Source organism: Cibotium barometz, chromosome 65, assembly GCF_041138505.1.
Source record: "Cibotium barometz isolate CiBa-2024 chromosome 65, ASM4113850v1, whole genome shotgun sequence".
Lineage (NCBI taxonomy): Eukaryota > Viridiplantae > Streptophyta > Polypodiopsida > Cyatheales > Cibotiaceae > Cibotium > Cibotium barometz.
In genome coordinates, this window is record NC_141110.1 from 29,277,737 (window position 1) to 29,302,538 (window position 24,802).

The following is a 24,802-nucleotide window of genomic DNA, read 5'->3' on the forward strand; positions in this document are numbered from 1 at the left end:
TATAATAGGAGGACATGGAGCACACTCAAGGGAGGCTTGGAGGCTTGGGGGCTTAGAGGCTTATGTTATGGTCTCTTGTGTAGAGGTCCATATCTACTCATCTACCATTTCACACTATAGCTACATGCTATTGGATTGGAGTTATACCTCTTGATGGTATAGGACATCAAGGTAGAGGTATGATGTATTTCATTTATAATTCATGTGTACATCCCTTGGGCTCGGGGGTGTTTGGGTGGTTGAGTTTATGCCTGATTTATGCATGTTTATGCATAACAATTATCTAGAGAGATCTTAGGGTTTTAACAGTGGTATCAGAGCAATCTCTATTTAATTTTTGTTGATTTTTTAAGTAAATTTTAATAATTACTAATCAAAATGTTATTTTATTGATTTGTGTTGATGAATTTCACGTGGATTCTCGATATGGCAATTGGAATGCGTGTTACTACAATTCAATGGACGAATCAATGTTGCGGGGAAATTTCATGAGTTTAATGCTATTTTTTCCTATTTAGAATGGATTCCTTAAATTCTTAGAATTTTTAGGATTTTTTTCCTAAATTTTTAGGAGTTTTTTTGAGCATTTTTATGATTAAAAATATATTTTTTATATATTTTTGCAGGTTTTTCCGCGAGTATGCGATCAAATTTTTATCTAGTTTTTGCTGAAATGCAGTAGGGGACAGCATGTTGATGCATGAAATGCTCTCCTGTGTGCGTGGGGTCCTCTTCGCCTCTCAATTCTGATTTTTTCTTCTTTTTTCAGTGAAATTTCTCTTAAAAGGGAATTTTTAAAATTAAACATTAATCATAATTAATGTTAATTATGATTAGGGATTTAATTAAAAACCTTAATGAAAAGATTAATTTTAACCTCTGTTAACAGAGAGGGGAGGAAAGATATTGAAAGGGAGAAGAAGGAGAGGAAAGAGGGGAGAAGAGAGGGAGTTTTCATTCTCTCCCTCTCCTTCTCTTTTGCGCACAAGGGGGGGGGCCTGCGCTGCAGCCGTTGGCGAAAAATTCACCCCCCCTAAAAAAATCAAAGCCAATATAAGCTTAATTAAGATTTTTTTATTTTTTTAAAAAAGTTTTTTATTATTTAAAAAAAGAGATTTTGATAATATTTTTAAAAAAGCTTAAAAAAGCCAAAAAAATGTGAAATTTGGGATAAAAATTCTTTGAAAATTTTTTGGGCCTAGAGAGAGAAAATATCTAGAGAGAGGTAATCCAAAATTGAGATATCTTCAAATATGAAAATCCTCCTAGTGTCTAAAATGGTTTCCCCTAAAACAGAAGTTCAAAATGAACTTTCCAATGTGCATTAGGAATCAATTAAAAATGATATAAGGGCATTAGCCTAAGGGTCTAGATTTTTAGAAATTCTTGGATTATGGTCCAATTAAGGTTCCTATGGACCAATAGGATTAATCCAAGTTTTGGGATGAGATAAATCCAAAGAATAAAAGAAAATACCCAAAAATGAGTAAATGCTCACATAAGATGAAGAGTTGACTGAGTACAAGGTTTATTAATTAAAAATTAAGAGATATTACTAAAAAAATGAGATATTTTAGAGAAATGATGAATTTTTGACACCTTGGTAAGGAGGGGGAGACCTTTGAGGAAGGCGCCTATTTCACACATGTGGATGAGTTTTTAATTCAAAAAAATTGTGATATTTTTCTCTCCTCTCTCCTGGATCAAACTAGATCAAAATGGAAAGCTAGACTGGTCTAAATCTTGTCCAAATTCAGCCAAACTGAAGCTGAAAAATTCTAGAACTTAGTTGGACTCAGTTAGTGGCCTCCCTCACCTATAAATAGACCCTCATTATTTTATATTCTCATCTTTGAGCTATACCATGCAAATATTACATTAAAATAATGATATTTTCTATTATCCCTTCAAAATCGTCTACTTTTGGAGAACTTGGAGCTTCTCTCTCTCTTCAACAATCCTTGGAGCTTTCTTCTCAACATACTAACATTGACCCTCCATGCACTATCGAATAGTAGAACATGGGCATCCGCATCATCCGATGAATGCCTTGAAAACTTTGGGTGTACTTGACCATTATGGTGGTAGCGGGCAGGTTCACTGGCCCAAACTGAAGGTGTCTCCTACCCAGAGGGATGTATCGATGAAAACTGATCAGCGAACGATGATAGCGGCGAAGGGCTCAGAGGGAGACGCGGACAGTTCACTAGATCGACCTCTATGTACCGGGGTAGAGACTCCGGAGAACGCAAAAAGACCGCTTCTTCTTCTTCGGTGGTCGGCTCCACCAGTGCTTTTTCAGGCATGGTAGCACCTACCTCCGATTACGGGTGCTCTGCTCCATCACCATCCTCCGAAGAGCCTCCCAAACTCGACAAATAGCCAAACAGTGCGGCCTCCCAATTTGCCACATAGCGTTGATGACGCTCATCCCGCTCGGACATGAACCCATCATCTAAATAGACTCCAATCATTGTAACATCACTGAAACTCCACATTCAATTTGTGGAACCATGCCATTGCACCTGTCTTATATCCTATCATTACTGAAGCACCATCAGTTGGCAAATGAAGTCCTAAGGGAGCCACCTAACCCTAGGCCACTAGCAAGGGTGGCAGCCTTGTTTTGATCATTGTGTGAGAATGGTCAAGGTGGAAAGCATGTGGAAACAATGGCATATATGTCCAAAGCATGCCAACTACAAGAGGTCAAGCAAGCACAAAGAGTGGGATGCACCATCATTAAGGTGTACATCTTCATCTCGCGACATCAAATAAAGACTTAGATGGCATCATTGCATTAGCCTCTAAGGCTCTAGGAACATAGTTGTAAGTCCTAGATAACCACACCAACATGAACATTCTTGTAAGCCTAATGTTATAAAGGCATATTTTTTTTTCCATATGTCCAATACCACCCATTCCAAGAATATTTTTTCATGGCTGGTATTAAGGGGGGGTATTAAGATATAGGCCTTGGAGCCTTAGTGAACAAGTGAACAAGGGTGTAGAAGGTGTGTGGGTGTGAATGGTCCTAAGGGACCCACCTAACCCTAGGCCACTAGCAAGCCTAATTAAAGGCACATGCCAAAGGCATTTGTATGAAGTATGAAGCCTAGTTGTATTTTAAGCAACTTAATAAAAGCAAGATTTGTTCTTATAGTTTGGGTCTTTCTCCTCCACATCTTCTTGATCTAGCATAAGCAGCACGTTTTCTCAACATCTTCTTGATCAAGAAAATCAAGAAAACTCAAAACGTTTTAGAAAAATTCCAAGAAAGTGGATCAAAATCAAAGCTCTGATACCACTACAAGAAACTACGATTTTCCACTCAAGGCATGGAGTGACATGGGTGTGGGTCACCATCCTAACATTTCAAGAGGGAGAAGTTCACCATGGAAGCTTAGAGCTCCAAAGAGTAAGTGTACTTATGAAAATGTATAATGATCAAAAGAGTATAATGCCAGCCCTATGTGTAATATAGCCCAAGGTCCCCAAAAGTACACATGTGAATGACCCTAAGCCCCAGTGCCTAGGCCCCATCCCCCATGTGCATATGCAACCAAATCTACTTCATTACAGAAAGAGTATTACTATGAAGGTTTTTGAATATGTGGAGACACTTGATACAAGCAGGGAAACAAGAAGAAGATAAAAGATCTTGTGTGTAAAGAAATGCAATGTCACGAGTTTCTTCTATTATTGAGAGAAAGCCCAATTTTTTCATCACACACACAACTACCTTGCATGTTTGCAAAGTCTACAATTCAAGGAGTGTATTCTCCAATTCCATGTTGATGTGGTTGTATCAATAGTGGACTTTGCACAGAGAACTACACCATGAGGTTTAGAGTATGCACTAGCATTCTATAGAGGTGACAATATTGCTCCACGTCTCTTATAGTTATCACTGGCTAGGTGAAGTCATTAAAACTTACCACTTCTACATTTCAAATGATAGAGTCCATGACATACTCTTTGTTTCAAAACTATGCATGCAAAGTGGTTACAAGAATCGGGGATTAAACCCAAATGGCATTGGGTGTGGCCAGATAGGGTTGTCTCATAATTCAAGTCTTGTAGACCCTTTTACTTTGTTACAAGGTATGCTGGAATGATAGGCACGGAGATGATGTGGAAATTCTTGGCAAGTGGTCATGTGACAAAGGAGAACATGATGGGGCTGGTGCTGTTGTAAAAAGAAAAAGGAGTTGAAGCATCCTATCCTTCCCAAGGAAAGAGAAGTTGCCCCCATATTTTGAGAGATCAAGTAGGGTATGTAAATAGGGAGGTTAGTTGGAACTATGAAGTTGTCCCAAATTCACATTAACTGCATATTATTCATGCTCACAACCCATGTGATTCTACAAGTCTTGCAACTAGACAACTTTTGTGCTTTTGTGGTGCATGCATGCATGCATGGGCAATGGAATAAATGTGCAACCTTGGGATTACCACACTCTAGTTCCCTTAAGTGATTCAAGTGATGCTGTAAATGATGAAGATGTATATGACAAAGATGCATATGATGAAGCAACTTACTAAGGTCACCATGATAATTTAATTGCACATTTACGTGTTGGGGATAATGTTGTAGTAAATTCTGAGGCTGACAATGAGAAAGGTGTTGATTTCTACTTGGTCAAGTGCATTGTAGTCAAAGACCAATCAACAAACATATGTTGATGAATGGGAAAGTGAAATTGCAAAGGGGTCCTTTACCATCAAGGGTTTGTTCTATAAATAGATGGATTTCTTATCCTTTAAACTCCTAATAAGAAATGCCCTTATAGTTGTAATACTTTCACATCTTGTCAAATGTATCAAGATACCAATGATGCATATTCTACAAATAAGGCAAATGTTTACAATCACTTTAGAAACCTACAAATCGAATAGTATGCCATTTGGTATTTGGCATGTAAAAGTATTGATGACTGGTAATACTACTTTCTATCAAGTTATGTTCTTTCTTGTTGATATTTCAAATCATGCCTTTATTGTTGTATCTTTGTTAGTAACACCTGTAAACACCTGCTAACTCTGCTAAAAATTAGCACATCTAGATATAAGATAAACTACTAATTAATACCTATTAGGGTTGGCTAAGCATACACTAGAATTATAGTTGGCACTAGTAGAGTGCCAACTAATTAATACCTATTATTTTTAGGGTTGGCTAAGCATACACTAGAATTAATACCTATTAGGGTTGGCTAAGCATACACTAGAATTATAGTTGGCACTAGTAGAGTGCTAATTAACACCCATTGAAATAAGGTAGGTTGCTAATTAACACCTGTTGAAATAATGCAGGCTACTAATTAACACTTGTTGGAATAATGCGGGCTACTAATTAACACTTGTTGAAATAATAAAGGCTACTAATTAACACCTATTGAAATAATGTAGGCTACTAATTAACACATGTTGATATAAGGCATAATACTAATTAGCACATTGGATATAAGGTAGACTGTTAATTAATACCTCTATTAGGGTTGACTAAGCATGTTAACACATGTTAGCCTTGTGTAAACACTTACAATCTACTAGTTAACACAAGTGAATATTCAATTAAAGAGATAGACATGGCCCCAATCTCTGAACATGTAACCGTAAAACACATAACATACCTTGCATAGAAAATTAAAAAAGGAGGAAATCTATTAAGGTGTAACAAAATTAAGAGAAATGTGTAGATGGAGTGAAAAATGTAGTCATGTAGGGAAATAACATAGTTTCCATTATGATAACTTTTGCATTACAAAGATATTGTTGTTGCCCACGAATAGACAACAACAAAGAGATTTCAAGAAAAAACTTCAAATACATGGGGGTTAACAATTCATAGCTTCCTGCAAGTGCATGGTTTTGAGGCTTTCCTCGTACTTGTTGTCATGTAGGTTATGGAGGTGGATCCTTGGGCTCAATTGGTGGCTCTACAAGTTGCTCTAGTGTAAGAGGAGACTCCTTTGTTGGCTCCTTTTCTGAATCTCTAAGCTCTTTGGGTGCAGAAATCTTTGGGCCAAGTACTACAACATGAGGGTTCTTCTTTAGACACTTGTAGAATTAAAGGAGGAAAATCTATTGAGACATAATGAAATTAAGAGGAATGTAGAAATGGAGTGAAAATTATAGTCATGTAGGGAAATAACAGAGTTTCCAATAACTTTTGCATTACAAAGATATACTATGATGAACAGATAGCAACAAAGAGAGTTCAAGTAAAAACTTCAAATACATGGGGGTTAACATTTCAGAGTTCTTAGAAGTGGTTTTGAGGCTTTCCTTGCACTTGTTTTGCAGGTTGTGGAGGTGGATTGTTGGGCTTAACTATTGGCTCTACAAGCTACTATGCTGCAAAATAAGGTTTCTTTAAAGGAGGTACTAGCTTCTTTTACAAATTTCTAATCTCTTTGGATGCGAAAATCTTTGGGCCAAGTACTATATTATCAGTGTTCTTCTTAGACACCATTCTCTTCATTGTCCTCTCAAGAGGACTATCATCACCTTGGACATTTGGTAGATCAACAATAAAGAGAATGTGGGGGAGAGAGAGAGCTTGAGTTCTTTACAAGAAAACACACACACACACACACACAAGAGAGTGCAAGACACAAGAGAGAGATGGATGACTGAATTTTCTTATATCTTCTTCTCTTCTCTAAAACCATATAACTAAAAGATAAGAGTATATACATAAAGGGAAAGTACTCTCCTACAATAACATACAAAATGCTCGACCATAGTGTGAACTTGATTGTATGAGCTAGTGATATAACTATGCCATATTCTAGTACTCCAAAGTGGCTATCACATAGCTTGTCATCCACTGGTGCCATATCAACCATAATCACACCAACCATGCGCTAGTGGCATAAGTGTGGAAGCTATCACCTAGGCGGGTCATCAATGTCCACCCATAGCACTAGTTGAGCTCGATATCTCAGCACTCCCCCTCAAGCTCAAATCCACACAGTGCACTCCAAGTAAGCTCCTAAACGTGTGGAGCTTCTATGTGCCCAATGCCTTTGTGAACCTTGATCCTCTCTGCTGACATATACTAGATCTACATCACCTGCTGCTAGAACCTTCTCCCTCTCACAAAGTGATAGTGCACCTCAATGTGCTTCATTCTAGCGTGGTATATTAGGTTTCTCGCCAACTATATGCTACTCATGTTGTCACAATAAATCAAAATTTCCCTATCCATGGGCTCACCCATATCACCAAGTAGCTTTTGAAACCAAGCTACCTTACAAGTTGCCATAGTAGCACCCCTATACTTAGCCTCGGTACTCGACAAGGCAACTGTTGGCTACTTCTTACTGCACAGTGAGTAGGTATAAGGAAAGATTGGTTGCCAAAGGCTATGCACATAGACTTATGGCATTGACTATGAGAGTGATTTGCAAAAAGAAGAAGTTTACATGATGCAACCACCATGTTATGAGAGTGATACACACCCAGATGTTGTGTGCAGGTTACACAAAGCCTTGTATGGCTTAAAGCAGGCACCAAGAGCATGGTCAAACAAGATTGGAGAGTATTTTGTTACAATTGGATTTTAGATATCCAATGTAGATTTTTAACTTTATGTGAAAAAGACAGATAGAGGGATCATGCTATTAATCATCTATGTGGCTGACTTGATTATCACTACTAATAGTGATGTTGACATACATGATGTCAGGAGACTTTTTGAGATGAAGGATTTGGGTGAGCTATGGTATTTCTTGGGCATGGAGGTGGTGAGATCACGTCATGGCATTTTGTTTGGACATGTTGTCCAAGTATGGTATGACAAGCTGTAAGCATATTTCAGTGTCATTGGAGCAGAACACAAAACTTTCTGCAAATACAGGTAAGCTTTTGGAGTACCCCACTACATACAAGCGCATAGTGGGAAGCTTGATCTATATGACCATTACTAAGTCAGAATTGAGATATGTTGTTGGACTATGTTGTTGGAATTGTGGGTCAGTTTATGCAAGCCCCTAGGAAGCTACACTTGGATGCGGCTAGATGGATTCTCAAGTACGTAAAGTCCATAGTTGGTTATAAACTTTTGTATGAGGCTAGTATAGAGATACAGCTGCATGGGTACACAGATGCTGATTAGGCTAGTAGTGTTGCACACAAGAGATCTACCAATGGTTTTATGTTCTCATTTGGGAGTGCTGCATTTGTATCCAGTGTTTCCATCCCCTCATTCATGGCATCTTCCCATTTCTTATTTCCAAGTTTCTGCTCAAAACAAGTGGGCTTCAATTCCTATATTGCTTTAATCATATAAGCATAATGCTAGGTTATATATTAATCATTGTTAATCCCATTTTGGATTAACAAGTATGCTCCTCCACTTGAGGACATTAATAAGTGTCATGTAAAGGCACTATAAAAGTTGTACATTATGAGATATTGGTCACCCAAGGCCTAAGTTAAGTTTCAGGCACCCAAGTGTGAATAAGGGCTAATTGTATATAAGGCATTTTCTCATAAAAATGAATGGACCCTTTGTGCTATTGAGAGCTCTTGTTTTGTGTCTTGAGAGAGAGATTTAGAGAGAGAATTCTAGAACTTGTGCCTCTTCTCTACTTATATGTTGCATGCTTGTGTTGAAGAGTGAGAGAGAGTGATTGCCTTATGTGATGGTGCGAGAGACTCTACGGTGACAAACAGAAAGATCCCTATCCCCACCGCGCAACGAATTCAGGGGTGCTAGGCAGTGGAAGTAGCACTTCTTGCACGGGGTAGGGTCCCTCACTTGGGGCCTCGCCCACGGATATCTGGACAAGAGGCTAATCCCTCATTTCTTCCAAAACCGAACGCGGAAAAACTTCCCTCGCCCGGAAAGCATGGGCGATTCCTCCATGATAATTTTACTCTAACGTAGTCAAAAGCCTTAACTAACTGAATTGATCTGACCGAACCCGTAAGTCCCATAGTCAGATCAAGGAAAAGATTGCACTTGGATCATAGAGACCAACGCTTTTTTCCTCATTGTGAGGCACAGTCGTTGATTCTTTTCCATAGAACAATTTTTATCCGAGATTTACTTCATCTACTGTACCATAACAGAATTGAGTCTCATTTTAGGGACCCATCAGTCCAGCCTAACCCCATCAGTCCATCATGTTGAGATTCAAGCTCGATGTTAGCATGTGCTAGCTATGCTATGTGCTGGCATGTTAGGTAGGAACATGTGTGAGACATAAATGACCGCGTCCAGCTGGTCATAGTGTGTGGACATTAGCTAGGGTTAGCTGAGTGTGGACACAACAGATATAGTGTGTCTTGTGTATTATGGATTATGGCTTTATGCATTGTGTGAGAAGGAAGATGGCTTCCCTCTATGGTTAGGGTTTGCAATATACATTAGGGTTTGCTCTTGTGTGTGTGTCTCCTCTCCCTCTACCTGTTTTTCATCATAGTATCAGAGCCTGGTGCTCTCTATTAGGGTTTATGAGTGAGTGAGAGAAGAGGGAGAAGAAGCTGTGAAGCTTGGAGCACACCGATTGATGCTTGCCATTGATGCTGTGAAGCTTGCCATTGATGCTGTGAAACTTGGAGCAGACGGATTTCTATCAGATCTGAGAACTTGGCCTACCGGGTAAGGTCTACTAAACACCCTTGAGCGGATTGCAGGTGATTCAAGCACAAACAAGGCAAATTAGGGTTGCCCAAAGCAAAAGAAAATTCTGGTTTTTTACAAGCTTTCCATTGGAGCTTGGTCCACTTGTGTGATTGATAACTTCCAAAATTGGCTTAGCAATTGTGTGGTACATACACTTGAGAAGGAGGCTACATTGTTGGTTGGAGCACTTAAGCATTATGGAGCTGGAAATGAGCTGATTAAACAGGCTATCTATTGTGATTAGTGAAACAAAGTGTGATTAATTAGATTACTCTCTCATCTTAACCAATTGGTCTAATTCCTTTTACATGGAGTTAGTGGACATCATTGCTAAGCTAATGAATGCCTAGTCTCTCAATTTGGACAAGCATTGAAGAAATTAGAGCAATTCTACTACTGGTTTTATTGGTTTTTCTGGTTTTTCTCAAAACAGAGAAGGGGGTTTGACAAAATTAGTATGTACATACCTTGGTTGGTCTTGATATGCAACATTGAGCTTGTTTAGGTGTCAATGCAAGTTATCCACACTTGATTGAACCACTACATTGCAATTTGAAGCCTTGGAAAGCATGCCAAAATAGGGTACCTTGGATTGCGTATGCCAGTTCATTTTGGATGCTTACAGTTTGATTTTCTACATCAAAAGTGAAGTTTGTTGACTACTTTGGAGTATCTGGAACACTTATTAGAGTGTGATTGAGCTGAGGAAGGCTTGTTTACAGATTTGGACGTGTGCGGAAGGTACATTTGCATTGAGCAAATACGTCAGACAATCCAGCACAAATTGTGGGTGAAAAGTTGGATAGGAAGAACATAACTTTGTGCAGAATATATAAAGATGTACGACAAAGCCCCCAAGAGGGGGACAACGACAAAAGTAGATGGCACCACAGACCAAGTTTTAATCACCAAAGAATTAATATGTGAGGCTCTAAAGCTCCCACCATGAGTAAAAATCCATACACATGCCTTTGACAAGATGCCTCTAGATGCCATGTTGAAGAAGAGCTCCTACAACTCTAATGGAGCTGAGTACGAGAACATCAGGGATGAAGTCACAGAAAAGGCATGCAAGGCTATGTCGCTAATCATGCAAGTGAAGCCAGTGGATAGGTACAATAGGGTGCCACTGAGCCGAATCACAAAGCGTCCCATCTTATGCCTGTAAACTTCTGTTCAGGTGTCATACCATGAACATCTGCAGTGGTGTCATGTTCTTAATCTAGATAGTAGTTTGCTACTGCTTTTGCCCAAAACTAATGTGGCATATTCTTTTTAGCCATTAAGGCACGTGCCACTTCTACAATGTGCCTATGTTTTCTTTCTTCAACACCATTTTTTTTTTGCAGTCTACATGTAAGCATTCTCTTGATTCCCTACTTTCTCATGAAATTGTTGAACTCATTGGAGAAATATTCTCCTCCACCATTTGATCTTAGGCACTTTATTTACATGCCTTTTTCCTTCTCGACCAAGGATTCAAATCTCTGGAAGTGAGCAAGCACCTCACTTTTCTCCTTTATGAAGTAAACCCACACTTTCCTAGTTGGTCATCAATGAATGTAAAATGATACTTGTAACTTACAATTGTTGCAGTCTTGGCCGGTCCCCATACATCTGAATGTATGACATCTAATGGCCTTGCACTGACATACTTTTCATGTGGAAATCATGTTTGGCCTGGTTACTAAAGCTAGCATGCTTCACATACTTTATGCATATCATCAACCTTAAACTTTGGCAAACCTATAACAATATTTTGGACCTACATAGACTTCAGTCTTGCTGTAGATTCACATGACCAATGCGCTTGTGCCATATGTCAATATCTGTTAATGACACCTATTCCATGTGTAAACATGGCTGGCTTTACTACAGGCATGTTTACATCCAAAGTAAACATCATGCCATTTCTGTTACCCTTTGCAATGAAGCAACACTGATTTTTGAAGTCTTCCACAAAACATCATTGAGGATTAACCATCTGTCCAACAGAAACCAGGTTCTTTGTAATATTTGGAACATGAAGTACATCTCCCAACAAGTACTTCATTTTTTCATCCTGCATAGATAATGGCACTTTACCAACATGCATAATGGGATGCATAGTATCATCACCTGTCTCTACATAACCTAGTTTGTTCATTTTTTGCATGTCTCTAAACCACTCAGCATGACTGGTTATTGTTGAGATATCGAGCTCTAGTGAGGCGGTGGACACTGATGACCCGCCTGGGGGATAGGCCCCGCACTTACACCACTGGCATGGTTGGTGAGATCTTGGGTGATATGCGGCCAGTGGGATGACAGGCTGTGTGACAGCCACTCTAGAGACTGGCATAGTTATAGCGCCAGCTCATTTAGTCGGGTTCACACTATAGAGAACCCGTGTATGTATTGTTTGAGTACCTTTCATATTGTGTGTACTCTTATTCTTGTATATGGTGTGTTGAGTGTTGAGTAGAGAAGAAGAAGATTTTCAGCCTCTCACCTTGTGTGTTCTCTATTAGGGTTTTGTGAGTGTGTGTGTGTGCTTGCAAGAGCTCAAGCTCTCTTCCCCCCTGCATCTTTTCATGGTATCAGAGCCTGGTTCGTGCTAAGGGCTGAGCTGCAAGCAAGAGAACCACAGGAAGCGGTACGAGGGTAAGAGCTTCAACTACTCTTCCCTATTGTGTTGGTGACTACACCCTTGTCGGGAGCTCTACGGGAGGCACCGGCAAACGATATCCGATTGAGGAGCTTTCTTCGCGGGAGTGAAGCTATAGGGCAACTATACAGTCTTACGGACTACAATTTTCGGGCCGAAAACGCGTTTCGGGCGCGTCTGGACCTTCGTTTTTCAGAAAGCAGGCGATTTCGAGCACTGCGGGTAAGTCATCGATTCTCTGCAGAACTCTGTTTTAAGAACTGCAGGAAGACAGATTGACTGTGCAGACACTGTGGGTGCTGCAAAGAGGTCTACAGTTGCCATTGGGTGTATGTATGCACACTGAAGTCACTGGTTGTGACATTTGAGAGTACTGCAGTACCGCTGTGCAGAAAATACAGCATTTGTGCAGAAAAACCAGAGTGCAGGTTCTGGTGAAATTGTGTGTTTGGCAAGATGTCTAATGATGGCATAACACAGATTGTGGCTGAGAAGCTGGATAAGAATAACTTCCATGCTTGGAGGTTCAGGTTGACAAATTTCCTGATGGGAAAAGGCTATTGGGACTACATAGAAGGTGAGCATGAAGAGGCACCGGAGATACCGGATATAAATCCGACTGCTGCAGATGTGAAAGAGTTTAAAGACTGGAACCAAGGAGCCAGGAAGGTTATGTATTGGCTTTCCATTAGTATACAGGACACCATGATTGGGCACATTCAGGATGCCAAGTCCCCCAAGGAGGCGTGGGACACCTTGGTAAAGCTTTATGAAACAAACACCAAGGCACGTAAGATACAGTTGAAGAATGAACTTCACACTGTGGAGAAAAAGAGCATGTCTGTGAATGACTATGCGCTGAAGATAAAGGGTATTGTGGAATCCCTTGCATCTATTGGTGTGTCAGTAGATGATGATGACAAGGTGGAAGTCTGTCTACATGGTCTCGGGCCACAATACAAGGCGTTCAAGACGTCTATTCAGACTCGGGAAAACATTCCCAACTTTACAGATTTGGTGTCTATGCTCATTATCGAAGAGAAGAACTTGGGTGAAGACCAACAGTCTTCACAAAGTAAAAACAGTTCAGAGCAACAGGCTTTCTACACGAGTTCAGGAAGAGGACGAGGTAGAGGAGGCCGTGGACGCGGTCAAGGAGGTGGCCGAACAGGTAATCAGAATTATGGCCAGCAGCAGCAGCAGCAGCAGCAACAACAGTCCCAGAATCAACAACAACAACAACACGCAGGTGGAAGAGGCAGATTTAGAGGCAGGGGGAGTCAAAGAGGCCGTGGAAATTGGCAAAGGCAGTACAATGATGCACGTGAATGCTATTATTGTGGTAAGCCTGGACATGTGCAGGCAGAATGTTATAAAAAGCAGGCTAACATGCAAAATGGGAAAGTGCAGCAAAACAACTATGCATCCTCAAGCAGAAATAATGAGGATAATGAGAGGTTGTTTGTTATGCAGCATGTCGTGAATGCCATGTCTGAAAATGTTGATGCAGCACAAAAAGATAATGTATGGTATGTGGATTCAGGCGCTTCGAACCACATGACGAGTCATGGGGAGTGGTTCAAGGAGATGAAAAACCCGGAAAGACCAGGTTTTGTGGAAACAGGGGATGACACTGCTCATCCAATTGCCCACGTTGGAGATGTGCCATTGTCTATGCAGGATGGCAAAGTGAAGTACCTTGCAGATGTACTTCATGTACCGAACATAACAAAGAATCTGGTTTCAGTTGGCCAGATGATTGAGCAGGGTTTGCAGGTTCGGTTTAACCCTGATGGGTGTTATGTTGAAGATTTTAAAGACAAGTGCAGGTTGGTTGCAAAAGGCAACAGAGTGGCCAGAATGTTTACATTGAATGTAGACATGCCTGAAATGAGTGCTGCAATGTTTGCAAATGGTTCAGGAGTTGTTGCAGACACAGATATATGGCATAAAAGAATTGGACATGTAAATGTGCAGAGATTGAAGTCTATGCAGACAAAAGAAATTGTGACAGGGCTGCCAAAATTTAAAGTGGAAGGTATGCAGAAAATCTGTGAAGCATGCCAATTTGGGAAGCAAACAAAGCATGTGTTTCCACGTAACAGATATGTGAGCAGAAATGCACTAGATGTTGTGCATTCAGATGTATGGGGTCCTACGAAGACCGTGTCTATGGGAGGCTGCAGGTACTATGTCACTTTCATTGATGATGACCACACAAGAAAAGTGTGGGTATATTTCATGAAGGAGAAGAGTGAGGTGTTCACTCACTTTCAGAATTTCAGAGTTTTGGTTGAAAAGCAAACAGGGAAATATGTAAAGTGCCTAAGGTCAGATGGAGGGGGAGAGTACTTCTCCAGTGAGTTCTCTGAATTCTTGAAGAAGAATGGTATTCGGAGACAGTTCACATGCAGATATACTCCGCAGCAAAATGGAGTTGCTGAGCGGAAAAACAGGCACATTGCTGAGATTGCGCGAGCATTGATGGAAGAGAAGAATATGCCGCATTGCTATTGGGCTGAGGCTGTTTCTACAGCAGTATACATCATGAACAGGACTCCAACTGCAGCCATACATGATGTAACTCCAGAGGAGAGGTTTACAGGCAGAAAACCAGATTTGTCTCATCTGAAAGTTTTTGGATGCATTGCATATGTGCATGTGCCAGATGAGCTGAGAACTAAGCTGGATCCGAAAGCTGAAAAATGTGTGTTTATTGGATATTCCCTTGAGCAAAAGGGATACAGGTGTTATAACCCTGCTACACGTGAGTTGAGGGTAAGCAGGGATGTCGTCTTTGATGAGATGAGCAGCTGGTATGCTGCTGAAAAAGAAGCTGTTGGGGCTGATGTGAGTGGAAGTGTGGTTGCACAGAATGCAGGTCAGCAATCACAGTCTTTGAGTGGACCAGGAGAGTCCTCATCTAGTGGGTCTGTTGATAGACCATGGAGTGGCAGGCTGCGTCATAATACCAGCCCTGCAAATGTGATTAGTACATCACGTAAAGGAAAAGAGAAAGTGGTTGAGCCCCTTGGTATGCCTGACATTTCTGCAGGGCATTCTCATGTTGATGGAGAGTCTAGTGGCTCAGATATGAGCCTTGATGAGGAGCTTGGGATCCCAGCTATGAGAACACCTGGTGTAAAGAAGGCTATGGAAGCCATGAATGAGAAGCTGCGAAGATCTGGGAGAGTGAGAAATCCTGTGCAGAGATTTACCTATGATGGTTATGTGGCACATCACTATGCATATATGGCAAAGGTTGTGCAGGTTGTTGAGCCCACATGCATTGATGAGGCTGTTGGAAATATGTGTTGGGAGAAAGCTATGGATGAGGAGATGGATGCACTATATGGAAATGAGACTTGGGATTTAGTGCAATTGCCTGAAGGCAAGAAAGCCATTGGATGCAAGTGGGTGTACAAAGTTAAACATAACAGTGATGGAAGCATAAACAGGTACAAGGCTAGATTGGTAGCCAAAGGATATGCGCAGACATATGGGATTGATTATGAGGAAACTTTCAGCCCAGTTGCCAAGATGGCAACGGTGAGAGTTGTGATAGCAGTGGCTGCGTCAAAGCAATGGTCTTTACATCAGATGTGGGTCACCCCGAGCATGTTTGCAGGTTGAAGAAAGCCTTGTATGGCTTAAAGCAAGCACCAAGAGCATGGTCTGACAAGATCTCTGAATATCTTGTCACTATTGGCTTTCATGTAGCCAATGCAGATTTCTCATTGTATGTGAGACATGGTGATAGAGGGGTTGTGCTTGTTGTCATCTATGTAGATGACTTGATCATTACGGGAGACCATGATGCGATAATCTTTGATGTAAAGATCTTGCTAAGACAGAAGTTCGAGATGAAGGATCTGGGGGAGCTCAGATATTTCTTGGGCATTGAGGTGATTAGGTCACCACATGGTATTGGATTACTGCAGAGACAGTATGGCTTGGACATGTTGTCCAAGTATGGTATGACAGGCTGTAAGCCTATTTCTGTGCCATTGGATCAAAATGGCAAGTTGAGTGCAGATTCAGGAGAGATCTTGGAGGATCCTACTATGTACAGGAGCATAGTAGGAAGTTTGATCTACATGACGATCACCAGACCAGATTTGAGCTATGCTGTTGGGTTGGTGAGTCAGTTTATGCAGGTTCCACGGAAACCGCATTTGGATGCAGTGAGACGCATACTGCGGTATGTGAAGTCTACTTTGCATTGTGGACTATTCTATGAGACTGGGACAGAGATATGTGTACATGGGTACACAGATGCTGATTGGGCTGGTAGTATCTCAGACAGAAGATCTACCAGTGGATTCATGTTTTCTTTGGGGAGTGCTGCTGTGACTTGGAGCAGCAAGAAGCAGCCTACGGTTGCTCTATCGAGTACAGAGGCCGAGTACAGAGGAGCTGCTATGGCAGCATGTGAGGTAGCTTGGTTGAGAAAGCTACTTGGAGATTTGGGTCTATCAGTGGATAGACAAGTTGTCATTTTCTGTGACAACATTAGCAGTATACAGTTGGCCAGGAACCCAGTCTTTCATGCTCGTACGAAGCACATAGAGGTCCACTACCACTTCGTCAGAGAGAAGGTCTTGGCAGGAGACCTTGACCTTGTTTATGTCAGCACAGAGGATCAGGTAGCTGACATCTTCACCAAAGCATTGGGTACAGAGAAGCTCCGCAGATTCAGGGCTTCGCTTGGTGTACATGAGATGGAGTTGAGCTCGAGGGGGAGTGTTGAGATATCGAGCTCTAGTGAGGCGGTGGACACTGATGATCCGCCTGGGGGATAGGCCCCGCACTTACACCACTGGCATGGTTGGTGAGATCTTGGGTGATATGCGGCCAGTGGGATGACAGGCTGTGTGACAGCCACTCTAGAGACTGGCATAGTTATAGCGCCAGCTCATTTAGTCGGGTTCACACTATAGAGAACCCGTGTATGTATTGTTTGAGTACCTTTCATATTGTGTGTACTCTTATTCTTGTATATGGTGTGTTGAGTGTTGAGTAGAGAAGAAGAAGATTTTCAGCCTCTCACCTTGTGTGTTCTCTATTAGGGTTTTGTGAGTGTGTGTGTGTGCTTGCAAGAGCTCAAGCTCTCTTCCCCCCTGCATCTTTTCAGTTATGTGGTTAGAGGTGTCAGAATCCACATACCACATATCTTTTGATTTTGACACATCCCCTATTGTGGAACTAAGCATGTGTTGCATCACAAACAGTTTCTCACTTACGTCATCACCACCTTGTTTACTACATCACAAACAATTGCTCACGTATGTCATCATCACTACCCTGTTTACTAGATGATGCATAGTTGCCTTGTTGTAACTTCCCACTTTTAATGTCATTCTGCTTTTTATAGTAGTCCTTTGCCATGTTCCCTAGTTTGCCATAGTAATAGCACTCTATGCTATTTGCACTCTGATTTCTTTCCCAACCACCTCGACCTCTTTGGCTCTCCTTGCCTCTAGACTAGCCTCTTTCACCTACGTATGATTGTTGCCTCTACTGTGAATCATTGGATTGTTGTTGTCCAGAATTCTAATTTCCTTGTCAGCCACCACCTTGGCCTCGACCACGACTTCTACCTCAGCCTCTACTTGAAGTAGAGTAGAAGGCCTGTTTCGATGTGTTCTTTCTTTGTGGAAGAAGATTCTTCACCAAGAGGCTTTTCTTCTATGATTAGCATAGACACTAAGTCTCGAAAGTTGGGAATATTCTCCCTGACTGCAATGGAGGTCTTGAATGGCTTATACTCTTGCCAAGCCCATTCAAATAGACACTCACCAAATCATCATCGTCCACTGATAAATTGATAGACCCAATGGATTCAATAATGCCCTTGATATTTAAGGCATACTAATTGATAGACATGCTTTTCTTTTCCACAGTATGTAGCTCTTGTTTTAGGTGTAATTTTTTTACCTGTGTTGTTCTGGAATATATGCACCAGATTTTGCCATGCAACTGCTAGAGTGTTAGCATCATGTATGTGTCCTATCAACATGTTTGTGACACTGAGTGAAAGCCTATACATGACTTTCCTTACACCCTTGTTCTAGTCCTTGAATGCTTTTATATCTGCTGGGAAGTGGCATTATCTTCAGACAACTCTGGAGGCTCCTCATTGTCTCCTTTGACATAGTCCCAAAATCCTTTACCCATCAGGAAATTGGTCATTCTAAACTTCCAAGCATGGAAGTTGTTCTTCTCCATCTTCGCATTTATAATCTGATTGAGTCTGTTAGAAATGTTTCCAGAAACCTGCAAACAGACAATTTTTGTATGCAACTTGTAACACAATAGTATCTTCTGTGATGATTACTAGAGGCAATACTTCAGCACAGCTTGTAGGTTACCAGATCTAACCAGATTACATGTACATACACCTTATGTCAATAATACATGTGCCAAAACTGTCTACACTTCCAAAATGCATTGCTGAACTACAAACAACCAGATTTCGACCAAAGGCAATTCTTAACCAAAAATTCCTGAAACTATAAAAAATAGCTTGCAGTTATAGAACGGAGACCAAAATGCACCCAAAACACGATTTTGGCCATAAAAATTTAGTACAAAGTACTTTTTACCACACATGCACCTCCAAGCTTGTGAAGAAAGCTCCTCAATTGGAGATGTGTAGCTCCTGGAGCTATCGACAGGGATGTTGTACCTGAACCAAGAAGGGAAAGAGATGATGATGCTCTTACCCATGTACCGTTTCCTTCCTTACTTGTTCGCCTCTTGCTTGTATCCTTAGATCTCACATGAACCAGAGCTCTGATAACATAAAGAGAATGTGGGGGAGAGAGAGAGCTTTAATTCCTTACAAGCAAAAACACACAAGAGAGTGCAAGACACAAGAGAGAGATGGATGGTTGAATTTTCTTCTATCTTCTTCTCTTATCTACAACCATATAACTAAAAGATAAGAGTACATACATAAAGGTAAAGTACTCTCCTATAGTAACATACAAAATGGTTAGTCCATAGTGTGAACCCAACTATATCAGTTGGCAATAAAACTATGCTATAACTCTAGTACTCCAAAGTGGCTATCACACAGTCTGTCATCCAAACTGGCGGCATATTAACCATAATCACACCAACCGTTACTAGTGCAGAAGTGCGGAAGCTATCACCCAGGCGGGTCATCAATGTTTGCCCATAGCACTAGTTGATCTCGATATCTCAACAAACAAGGACATAGCAATCACCTAAACATCCAAGACCACTTCGTTTTCTTTCTTTAGCTCCCATGCATCTACATCATCCTCCTCCTCCCAACTCCTCTTTCATGGAATCCTTATTTGCAACACTCTCTCTAGTACCAACCTACCCATCGTCTTTACTAGCAGAATCCACATTGGACTTGGGTGCCTCAACAACAATGCATTCTATTTTGTTCCATTCACCCTCTTTATTAGTTGTGTCTTCAACGACTGTCTGTAGTTTATGACACTTTCCCTTCACCCTAACTAATGTCAACATGCTCATAACCCTTGTCAAAGGTGAAACCCTATTTGAACATTCCACTAAATTTATCATGCTCAACATCCATCACACCCTTCATATTAAGGATAGATTGAGGAAGTACCATATATGAAAATGTAGGTGAGTCTTCTTCTTGACCCACACCCTTTGAGCATTGCCCTTCACCCTTACCAATTGATCTCTCTGCTTTCTTTAATGGTGGTAGATTTTCACTTCTCACTTGTGCTACCCTCTCTGATCTTGCATGACATTTGGCATGTACATGTGCAAAAAAGGACAGCTTTTCATTTGAAATTCTTTTAATATCCTAAACCAATGTTAACAAGTTATTATACTTAAAAAAGTGCTTAGTTAAAACACCTATTAATAGTAGATGGCAGACTACTAGAGCTAACACATGCTAGCACTAGTCAAGTGCTAGTTAACACTTTCTAACAAAAGACAGACAAAAAGTGCTAGATAACACTACTTAACACAATAGAAAAAATGCTAGTTAACATATGCTAGCACTATTGAAGTGCTAGTTAAATAGTTTAATAGTAGATAGACTGCTAGTTAACACGTGCTAGCACTAGTCCAGTGCTAGTTAACTCTTATATTAACAAAAGGTAGATTGCTAGCTAGCATATGCTAGCATTAGTTAGCACCATTTAATAGTACAAACAGAGTACTAATTGAATGATAGCTTAACAGCTATCATTCAATTAGTATAAGCTAAATGCCGACATGGAAGAGGAGTTTATACTAACTAACACCTTTTAGTTTATCAGACAAGTGCTAACTACTAGAACCTCTTGATATCAATCTCGGGGGGGTCGCTCACAAAAAAATGTGAACATCACGTGAGTTCAACAGAAGCATATTTTTAATTTATGAAACTTATAGAAATATATTTACATAAGGGTATGATTTAATTTTTTTCAAAAAAATTTACAGATTCATAAAGAAAAGGGGATATTATATGGATTAAAAAATTCACAGATAAGGGATTTAAAATATAGGCCTTGAACGCACGCGATAGGGATATTCTACATAGAGTGACCCCCCCGAGATATCAATTAACAATGGTTACTAACTAGCACAAGTAAAGAATTGATTATACTAACTAACACCTTTTAGTTTCAAACAAGTGCTAACTAGAACCTCTTTATATCAATTAACAACATTTACTACTAATTAGCATGTAGAAGTTTCCTCAATAACACTTAAAGATGTTGAAAGCTAGAACCTTACTTGAGTTTGGTGTGTTTGGAAAACACTAAAAGCTAAGCATGGACTCAGCACAACAAGATGACTATCGTCAATGCTTCTTTGTTTGAACCAACATTTGAGGGTTATATTTCATCCCTACTTGAAGAAGAGAAGTGGCTAAAGAATGGAACACAAGGTATCACAAAGGAACAAGAACTCTACACCAACAAGGGCAGAAAATAATGCTACCACTATGGAAGGAAATGAAACTTCAAAAGCAAGTGTAGACTCAAACACAAGCCAAAATGTGGATACTCCAACAAACTTGCCCACAAGGAAGAGGAATGCAGACTGAAGAATGAGGAAGCCAACTACGTGGAGTCTTCATCAAGAAAATAGAAGACCCACCACACGAGTATCTCTTTTGAAACCAAAGCTACATCAACAAGCCTCACCACCTTAGCCCATGATTGTAAAAGGTCACCAAATGAGTAGACCTAGTCTTTTTTTTATCACACCTAACCACCTGAGGTTAGCAACTTTTGCACCCAGGGGGGTGATGACATATTACCACACTTGATCACCTTAAGTAGCATGTTGCACTAAGGGGGAGTGATGGATATTTTGTAACTCACATCAAACCACCTTGAAATAGTCTATACATCATGGCACTAAGGGAGGGTGTTGAGATTTGTGGTGCCATTGAGAGCAAGGTATGAGTAGAGGACCAAAATCAGGAGCATGCAGTCACACCACACTTGGAAATTATCCCACATGAGCACATTTGTAAGAAGTACAGTACCCTGATATAAAAGGGGTCATTTTCAAGCAATGTACACAAGCTAATCTCAAGTCTTTCTATGAGTACAAGTTTTCATATTATAACCTAACTGCACTTGAGTTAAGCTTGATTAGTTCAATTACTTCATCATTATGTTTGTAATTAGATTTCATCCTCCATAAGATTAGATTAACTTAATCAATGTGATTAGGGTTGGCTTCCATAGCCATTGATTAGGGTTCCATAAGTTTCATCACAATGATCCTCTTCTCTTTTCTATACAAGAAATTGTTTTGGTACTGGGTCTACCCTTTGCTGGTGGGGATTTGTTGTGCTCCATTCTTTCTTTCTTCTTCTTCTTCGAACATGTTTGTGATTAAAATAGGTAATATTTCCTTAACAAAGAAACATTGTACTCATGAGTAAATCATGTCCAAAAAATGACAAAACTTTGGGCACTGTGTACAAATTTGACATGATACAAATGACAAATAAACTCAAAAATTTGAGATTTTTTGACAAAATGTTACTTGAAAAGTAGACTTCTCGAATAAAAGTACAAATTCATGCCATAATTTGGAGTCTTACAATAACGATTAGAATGTCAATGAAAAATCCATACTCTGCTCTCAGTGCACCTCCCACACTACTTATTCTTCAGTACTACTGAGTCCTCCACTATCACTAGTGGTAGTTTCATCCCTTGAGGAAGTTGATGATGCATACTCCTCCTCACTATCCATGAGTACATTTCCTCCTCTAAGTGAACTCTTGAAGGAAGAACTCCACTACTTTGTTGGCGTGTCCCCATGACACATTTGGTGAAGCATGATTTTTTTTGCTTAAGAATTGATATCGTTGCCCTACATCAAATAAAACCTCACTTATATCACTGTAGGTTGAGTTTTGTGGCAATTTTAATGTTGAATATCCAAATTGCTACAAAAGTTCACCTCTCTCCAAACTTAGCATGAAAAAGCTTCAATGCAAAAGGCACCTTTTTACAATTGCTGGGACACATGCTCTAGATGGTTGATGAAGTAGGTACCTAGCTCATGTATTGACAAAATGGCAATGAAAATATCTTATCATGGAGGGTCACGTTGACATTGTAGAAAGAAGTTGGAAGGTGCACAATAGAAGCATGTGTGTGATTGGAGAGTAGAGATTGTTTGTGTGTCACACATTCATGAAAGTGAGAGAGAAAAAAGATAATACAAAAGGATATAACTAAGATTGGGTCCTTTATTATCCAGCTTATTCAATACAAGCTACCTTAGGTTACTTAAATATGTTTTGTGACCTATGGTTTCCACCCACTTGGGGCTCTTACAACCACACATGGCTCATATTGTGCCACATATTTTATCCTTGAATGGACACATCACGCCACTCTCACCTTACAATTTTCTCATATTGTGGATTTACATGGTGAGTTTTAACACTCCTCCCCAATGCTATTACAGAGTGATTAGCATTGTTATAACTCACACTATAATTAAAAGATTTTGGGTGATGTGATTTTCTCCTTTAAAGGAGTGTATCTCCACTAAGAGGCAATACAGATGTGGAAGTGTAATTTTTCTCCTCCTTTTTATTGCCACACTCTCTTGCTAGATGTCCTTAGCTTATGGCATTTACCACACTACTTTTTGTTAGGATCTTTAATATAGCAATTGTTCTCTGTATACCTCTTCCTCTTGCAAAAGAGCACTTGAGGTTCTTTAACGTAGCATTTACCACACTACTTTTTGTTAGGATCTTTAATATAGCATTTACCACACTCCTTTTTGTTAGGATCTTTAATATAGCAATTGTTCTCTGTATACCCCTTCCTCTTGCAAAAGAGCACTTGAGGTTCTTTAACGTAGTCACAAGTGCTTGTTGACTGGAGGCTGATGTAGACACGGATGATGACGTACCCTTCGGGACTAACTTCTCGTACCCTGGACTAATCACTTCATTGCCGGGTATGGTCAAAGTTCAACCATCAAGGGTATTTAATGTCATTGTTGTGGCTATAAGAGCATCAGCTAGGGGATCTTTTAAGTCATGATTACGTCATTACCATCGTGCTTGTAGATAGCTTGGGGCCTCTCATCAATCATGAACACTAGGTCTGGGGCAACAACATTAGGCTGCTCATTCCTTTTCTCAGGAAAGGTAATTTTTGTGCCTTTCTTCCAACCTGGCTTTACATCAATTGTCAATATCTCCTCCACAGGCAATGTTTTCTTGGACACCAAAGATAGGCAAGCATCACAATCTTTGTATTCCCCATTGTGAAAGGTTCCATGTAGAGACACATAGAGACATGTCATACATACCCACTAGCATTGGCAATATTCCTTGAAATGTTCATCTTTCGGGTGGACCCATTGTATAGCTCTCCTAATGTGCATGGGAGATTGTTCTCAACTACAGCCGCTTTCTTTGGACCTAAGGGAGGTGTTCACCAAAAGACCTGACGACATTGTCCGTTCCATTGAAGCCTCCAAACACACTCTCGCCAAAGGGGTTTCTCCCAACTCACCATCCCCCTAGTCCACCCATGCCAAAATGGCTTCCTCCATCAAAGAACTTCGCAAACATATCTTCAGAATTCCTGGGGTGGAATCTAAAGGCTTGGACTATCGTCGTTGGCAAAGTTAGGACCAACAGCACTAGGAGGAGGGACTTGTCCTTTCAAACCCTGCTCCCCATACTAGTCATAGGATAGCACACTTTTGGGCATCACTCTCAGCACACCTAGAAAGCAAGCTAACTCCATGAAAGTCCACTCAGTGGTTAAGCAATAGCACCACTTTGGGAAGAAAGAAGTAACACAATCTAGAGAGTGCACACTCCCACACACACACATGGACAATTTCATCGCTTTAAATAGAAAGAAACAATCTAGATTAGGTGTCCTAGAGGCTTCAAAAGAAATCTTCATGCCCTTAATAGTGGGAAACATATGCAAGGGTATGAGATGAAGTTATGGATCTGGCCACAAGATAAGAAGAGGGCCTGGCTATGACGTGAGAGGTCTACC

At 40.4% G+C, this 24,802-nt stretch overlaps 1 pseudogene; it reads right to left on the minus strand.

Annotated features, from left to right (window-relative positions):
- Positions 1-2,324: 2,324 nt before the first annotated feature.
- LOC147603154 (uncharacterized) lies at positions 2,325-24,538 on the minus strand (annotated as a pseudogene).
- Between the last annotated feature and the right edge of the window lie 264 nt (positions 24,539-24,802).